The sequence below is a fragment of the Chiloscyllium plagiosum genome, chromosome 12 (assembly GCF_004010195.1).
Source record: "Chiloscyllium plagiosum isolate BGI_BamShark_2017 chromosome 12, ASM401019v2, whole genome shotgun sequence".
Taxonomy (NCBI): domain Eukaryota; kingdom Metazoa; phylum Chordata; class Chondrichthyes; order Orectolobiformes; family Hemiscylliidae; genus Chiloscyllium; species Chiloscyllium plagiosum.
This window is the reverse complement of record NC_057721.1, coordinates 83,310,455-83,318,113: the sequence shown is the minus strand read 5'-3', so window position 1 is coordinate 83,318,113 and position 7,659 is coordinate 83,310,455.

The window sequence follows — 7,659 nt, the reverse complement described above, 5'->3', positions numbered from 1 at the left end:
CTGTTTGGAGGTGGTGGAAATGTCGGCGGATGATTTGGTTTATGCGAAGGTTGGTAGGGTGGAAGGTGAGCACCAGGGACGTTCTGTCCTTGTTACGGTTGGAGTGGTGGGGTCTGAGGGCGGAGGTGCGGGATGTGGACGAGATGCAGCAGCCCTTCAGTACTGGAGTCATAGAGATGTACAGCATGGAAACAGACACTTTCATCCAACTCATCCATGCCTAAACTAATCTAGTTTCATTTGCCAGCACTTGGCCCATATCCCTCTAAACCTGTTCATATATCGATTCAGATAACTTTTAAATGTTATAATTTTACTAGCCTCCACCACTTCCTCTGGCAGGTCATTCCATACATGCGCCACCCTCTGAAAAGGTTGCCTCTTATGCCCCTTTTATACCTTTCTCCTCTTGACATTTCAACGCATCATCTTGCTCTCATGCTAACATTTCTAGCTAGGCAAGCTGCAGTACTACAGAGAAGCCCAATCTGAGCTGGACAAAAAAATCTCCTTTTCCGCTTAGGAACTTCACGATTTTTCAGGATCAAAATTCAGTTCAACAACTTCAGAGCATGAACACTGTCCTCCACTTTGATTAAGTCTTTCTCCACCCGAGATATCCAATGTCCCTCACTATGTCTTGTTTGCATTGATTGGATCTCAGCAAAGCATACCCATTTTCTACAACTGTTCATTTCTATACAATGAACATTTCAAATGTCGGCAATTTTTCTCTGTTCTTTGCTTTTAGGCATCTGCTATTCAGAATTCTACCATTTATACCTTCCCTGGAGAGATCTTTTTTCTTTCTCTCTTTGACCTTGCAATTTAAGTAGTTTGTATTTAATCCCATTTTCTCTCCATCCAAATACAGGCTTATCCTTTTGATCTTCTTCCCAGTAGTTGTGTCTCAGAACCAATTGTATTTTTAGTTTTTTTCTCAGTCTGATAATAAGTCACAGACCTCCACAGATGCCAGTTGATCTGTGAAATCTTACTATAATTTTTTTGTTTTATTTTAAATTTCCAGGATCCAAACTACTCTGATTTTGCAAAAATATTGTGAAGATCATAAGAGAAGATGCTTCGGCGGGGGGGGGAGGGGGGGGGGTGTTTGGGGAGCACCAGTTGTATCCATAAATGAATGATCAACTGAGTGAAACTACAACATATGACTATCTGTATGGTAAAACATGCTAAATACAGAGCTATACAATTCAAAAACTAACTAATCAGAACAAATTTCTACAATGCTGCCACATCAAAACTAGAGAAAGCCAAGAAGAGATTTGCTTGAGTTATACAAAAACCGAATGGAGGGGTTTTGACAGTGTAAATAGGAATAAACTATTTCCATTGGCAGTTTGGTCAGGAACCTGAGGAGATTGACTTATGGTAATTGGCAAAAGAACCACAGGGGCCGATGATTTTCTTTTTTACACCTGTAAGTACCTGCAAAAAGCTGCACACAGTCTATTTTGTGGAGTCAACTCAAGGACAAGTACAGATCATTGAGCAATATCAGCGGTAATGGTACTCGAGTGAAAAGCTAAGTATGAATGGAACTAAATGTGTGCAGTCTACTTTATTTGGACAGTGGTACAGTGTGAGCAAACATAGTGGCAGCAACTGCGGACAGGAGGGATAATTTAATTTTGTTCCAGACACTTAGGCTGTCCTAAGATAAGTGTTCATGGTGATATGGATACAGGACTGGCTAACTAATGGAATATACAAATAAGGAACAAGAGTAGGCCATCAGCCATTCGAACCTGCTCGGCCATTCAATCAGATTATGGATTGATTTTCACCTGAACGCTTCTTTCCTGCACATCCTTGATAATCTTTCATCAGCAATAATCTTTCATCACCTCAGTGAAAAGAAGTTACCTACCTCTGCCGTAAAAATATTTAAAGATTCTTCCTTTTGAGGAAGGGAATTCTAATGATTCACAACCCTCTGAGAGAAAAAAATCATTCCTGTTTTAAATGGGTGCCCCCTTATTTCTAAACTATAACACTAGTTCTAGATTCTTGCACAACAGGAAACATTCTTTCAACATCTATGCAGTCAAATTCCCTCAGGAATTAAGGTTGCAATGTGTTGGAATTAAGTCACATTTGTCTCTTCTAAACTCTAGATGGTACAGACCCCAGGCTCTCTAACATTTTCTTATAAGGCAATCTGTTCATTCCAGGTTTTAGTATAGTAAACCTTCTCTGAACTGCTCCCAACACATTAGTATCCTTCCATAAATATGGTAAACAGTACTGCTCAGTTGGCTGGACACTGGTTTGTGATGCAGACTGATACCACCAGTTGAGGTTACCATGAAAGTTCTGCATTCTCAGCCTTGCCCATCACCTGAAGTGTGGTGTAAGTGAGAAGACCAGCCTCCCACAAAATGTTTTATCAAAATAGCCTAGACCCTTACTTTTATCTCAAAAGCAAGTGTAGAGGCGCTGTGTTCCAGATTGATTCAATTGGTTCACCACTAAGCTTTAATCAAAACACACTTTATACTTATGATGCAATTGAAATGCAACAAAATGAAGAATTGGTATAACTTTACTCAACTGACATACTTAAAAAACTGTATTATTTAACTGTGAATCACCAAGAAAGGCAGCATCACATAAACACACCCTTTGGCAAAAATGCAATGCAATAAAACAGTTATTATTCTCACAATACTCCCTTCCCCTCCCTTATCAGCCTTCTGCATGGACCGTTCCCTCCCAACAACACCCCCAAAGCCCCACAGCACGTTTCCCTGTAACTGCAGAAAGGGTAACACTTGTTCATTTACCTTCTCCATCCTTGGTATACAAGGGCCCAAACACACCTTCCAGGTGAACCAACACTTTATCTGCACCTCACACAATCTGGGCTTCTACATTCGCTGCACACAATGTGGTCTCCTCTATACTGGGGAAATGAAGCATAGACTGAGTGACTGCTTCACAGAACACCTACATTCTGTCTGCAAAAAAGATCCGGAGCTTCCAGTTGTCTGCCACAACAACACACCATCCTGTTCCCTGGCCAACATCTCTGTCTTAGGCCTGCTGACTCAAGCTAGAAGAACAGCACCTCACTTTCTGCTTGGGACCCTGCAGCCTTCTGGAATCAATATCAAGTACAATGACTTCAGAGCTTGAGCTCTCCCATTTTCCTACCCCAACCCCCACACACCAGGCCTTGTTATCACAGTCTACTGTAACACACAACCCACTGTTAGCCACTAACATTAATCGCTATCCACCCTCCTAGCTGGATTGTTATCCAGTCTTTTGTCTGTCCAACTGTTCTTCCCGCTCTTTAGGCTCTATTCGCATCTATCGTTCACTCCTTACACCCTCCCCCCATCCTATCTTTTGAATATAAACCAACATTTTCCTGGCTACCACCAGTTCTGAGGAAGGTCACTCCACCTGAAACGTTAATTCTGATTTCTCTCCACGGATGCTGCCAGACACGCTGAGGTTTTCCAGCAATTTCTGTTTTTGTTTCCAATTTACAGCACCCACAGTTCTTCCGGTTTTTATTCTTCTCTTGTACTATCTCTCTCCAGTCCAATAGAAAGAAACACTGGAAGAAACAATCTGCCCCTTCTAATGTCTAAGAGGAAAACTCTCCGTCTAAGTCCTCAGGAAAGAGAATTCTCGCTAACTAACAAAAATCAACTGAAAACAAAACCAAAGTCTTCTATGTCTGTGTGACCCTCACCCTGCCCACTCATGATTCTTTTGTCTCACTCTAAAAACAACACCCAGGGATAAACCCAAAGGCTACTTAGAAACTGCCTGATGAAAGAAATACTTCAGCACCACACTGACAAAAGCCCTCTACAAGAGGAACAGAACAAAATACATCTCTTAAAGGGATAGTTCTGTCACAGTGGTGATCCTTTGGTTAAGCATACCACCAGTCATCTCTCTCTAATCAGAGAGCAGTCTTATGATCCTCTGGGATTATGGCAGCTTTAACTTAACCTTCTTTTTCTACAGTACTTCGGATATGGTCTTGCCAATACCCTGCATCACTGAAGCATAACCTCCCTCTTGCATTCAATTTCACTTACATTTAACAACAACAATCTATCAGCTTTCTTGATTATTTTTGTGTCTAATTTTCTGTGATTTAGGCACTAGGAGACTCAGATCACTCTGCATCTCTAAGCTCTGCAGAAGCTCAAAGCTCTGGAGCATCTCACCATTTAGATAATACATTTATTCTTTTCTCTCCCAAAATCGACAATTTCACACTTTGCTACATTGTATTCCATTTGTCAGATCTTTGTTTGCTGATTTAACCTATCTGTATGTCTTCATAGGCTTCTTATAACCTTTTCACATTTTCCTACCTATCTTTGTGTCAACAGCAAATTTAGCAACCATACTTTTGATCCCTTTATCCAAGTCATTGAGATAAACTGTAAAGAGTTGAGACCCCAACACTAATATCTGTGGAACAGCAATCGTGACATCTTGCTAGCCTGAAAGAAACCCATTATTTTACCTCTTTTTTGTCTGTCAACCAGCCAACCTTCTATCTATGCCAAAATATTATCCCTACACCATGGGCTTTTATTTTCTACAATGAACTTTGATGTGGCACCTCATTAGATATCACCTTCTGGATATCTAAGTGCAATATATCCACAAGAGCATAAAATAAAGGAATAGAAATAGATCTGCAGCCCACCATTCAACCATGGTTGGTATGTTTCACAACCCATGCTCCTCATTTCTCCCTGTAACCCTTGGTCCCCTTACTAATCAAGAATTTATCTATCTCTATCTGAAAGACACTCAATGAAGTGGCCTCCACAGCCTTCTACAGCAAATTACACAGCTTCACCACCCTTTAGCTGAATCCTTCTTATTTCAATTCTAAATGGTCTTCCCTTCACTCTGAGACAGTGCCTTGGGTCCTGGTCTCTCTCTCAGCAGTGAAAACATCTTTGCCATGCCCATTGTATCCACGCCTCCATGTAGTCTGTAAGTTTCCATGACATCCCCCTCATCCCTCTAAACACTATTGAGTATAGACCCAGCACACTCAATCACTCCTCATATGACAAGCCCTTAATTCCGGAGATCATTGTTATTAACTTCCTCTGGACTCCCTCCAAGGCCAGCACATCCTTGCAGTGTCCAAAACTGCTCACAGAAGTGAGTTAAGGTCTGGCAGATGGAATACAATATTAATAAATGTGAAGTCATCCATTTTGGTAGGAGTAACAGTTAAAAGGATTATCACTTGAATGGTAAAAAGTTACAGCATGCTGCTATGCAGAAGTACCTGGGTGTCCTTGTGCATGAATCACAGAGGGTTGTTCTGCAGGTACAACAAGTAATTAGGAAGACAAATGGAATTTTGTCCTTCATTACCAATAGAGATTGAGTTTAAAAATGGGAAGGTTATGTTGCAAATAAAAACAATGACTGCAGATGCTGGAAACCAGATTCTAGATTAGAGGTGTGCTGGAAAAGCACAGCAGTTCAGGCAGCATCCGAGGAGCAGGAAAATCGACGTTTCGGGCAAAAGCCCTTCATCAGGAATAGAGGCAGAGTGCCTGCAGGGTGGAGAGATAAATGAGAGGAGGGTGGGGGTGGGGAGAAAGTAGCATAGATGGTTGTGCTGCAGCTGTACAGGGTACTGGTGAGGCCACACCTGAAGTACTGCTGTAGTTTTGGTCTCCTTATTTGAGAAAGGATGTACTGGCACTGGACGAGGTGCAAAGGAGGTTCACTAGGTTAATTCCAGAGTTGAGGGGGTTGGCTTACCAGGAGAGACTGAGTAAAAAGGATGCTTCCACTGGCAGGTCAAACTAGGTCAAGAGGGCACACCCTCAAAATCAGATTTAGGTCTGAATTGAGAAGGAACTTCTTCATCCAGAGGGTTGTGAATCTATGGAATTCCTTGCCCAGTGAAATAGTTGGTGCTACTTCAGTAAATGTTTTTAAAGCTAAAGTAGATTTTTTTTTGAACACTAAAGGAATTAAGGGATACGGTAAGAGGGTGGATAAATGGAGCTGAGTCCACAAAAGGATTATTAGCCATGATCTTCCTGAATGGCAGAGCAGGTACGAAGGGGCAGATGGCCTACTCCTGCTCCTAGGTCTTACATTCTAACGTTATGTACCTCTCATAGTTTTGTATACTTCAATCAGATACCCCCTTAAGCCTCCTCTACTCCAAGAAAAACAAACCCAGCTTATGCAATCACATCCTTTCAATAGTGTGGCAACTAGAATTTCATACAGTATTCCATCTGTGCCTAACCAATGTATTATGAAGTTGTAGTAAGACTTCCTTGCTCCTATATTCTATGCCCTGGCTAATACTTTCTTCACCATCCTGTCTATCTGTGCTGATATCTTCAAGGATCGATGTTCTTGTACACCAATGTCCCTTTTTTCCTCAGAACTCACCAGAGACCTATCTTTTATTACACATGTTCTTCTGTGCCATCCCGTATTCCCAATTCCTCCACCTCCGTTGTATCTGCTCAAAGGAGGATCAGTTCCATCACAGAACACACCAGATGGCCTCCTTCGTTAGAGACTGCAATTTCCCTTCCCACGTGGTTAAAGATGCCCTCCAGCGCATCTTGTCCACATCCCGCACCTCCTCCCTCAGACCCCACCCCTCCAACCGTAACAAGGACAGAACCCCCCTGGTGCTCACCTTCACCCTACCAACCTTCGCATAAACCAAATCATCCACCGACATTTCCACCACCTCCAAATGGACCCCACCACCAGGGATATATTTCCCTCCCCACCCCTTTCCACCTTCCGCAAAGACCGCTCCCTCCATGACTATCTGGTCAGGTCCACACCCCTCATCAACCCACCCTCCCATCCTAGCACCTTCCACTGCCACCGCAGGAATTGCAAAACCTGCGCCCACCCTCCTCCTCCCTCACCTCCATCCAAGGTCCTAAAGGAGCTTTCCACATCCATCAAAGTAGTCATGATTTGGAGATACCGGTGTTGGACTGGGGTGTACAAAGTTAAAAATCACACAACACCAGGTTATAGTCCAACAGGTTTAATTGGAAGCACACTAGCTTTTGGAGCGACAATCACCTGATGAAGGAGCTCCAAAAGCTAGTGTGCTTCCAATTAAACCTGTTGGACTATAACCTGGTGTTGTGTGATTTTTAACTTTGTACACCCCAGTCCAACACCGGTTTTACCTGCACATCCACCAATATCATTTATTGTATCCGTTGCTCCCGATGCAGTCTCCTCTACATTGGGGAGACTGGACGCCTCCTAGCAGAGCGCTTTAGGGAACATCTCGAGGACACCCGCACCAATCAACCACACTGCCCTGTGGCCCAACATTTCAACTCCCCCTCCCACTCAGCCGAGGACATAGAGGTCCTGGGCCTCCTTCACCACCGCTCCCTCACCACCAAACGCCTGGAGTTAGAACGCCTCATCTTCCGCCACGGAACACTTCAACCCCAGGGCATCAATGTGGACTTCAACAGTTTCCTCATTTCCCCTTCCCCCACCTCACCCCAGTTCCAAACTTCCAGCTCAGCACTATCCCTATGACTTGTCCTACCTACCTATCTTCTTTTCCACCTATCCACTCCACCCTCCTCCCTGACCTATCACCTTCATCCCCTCCCCATC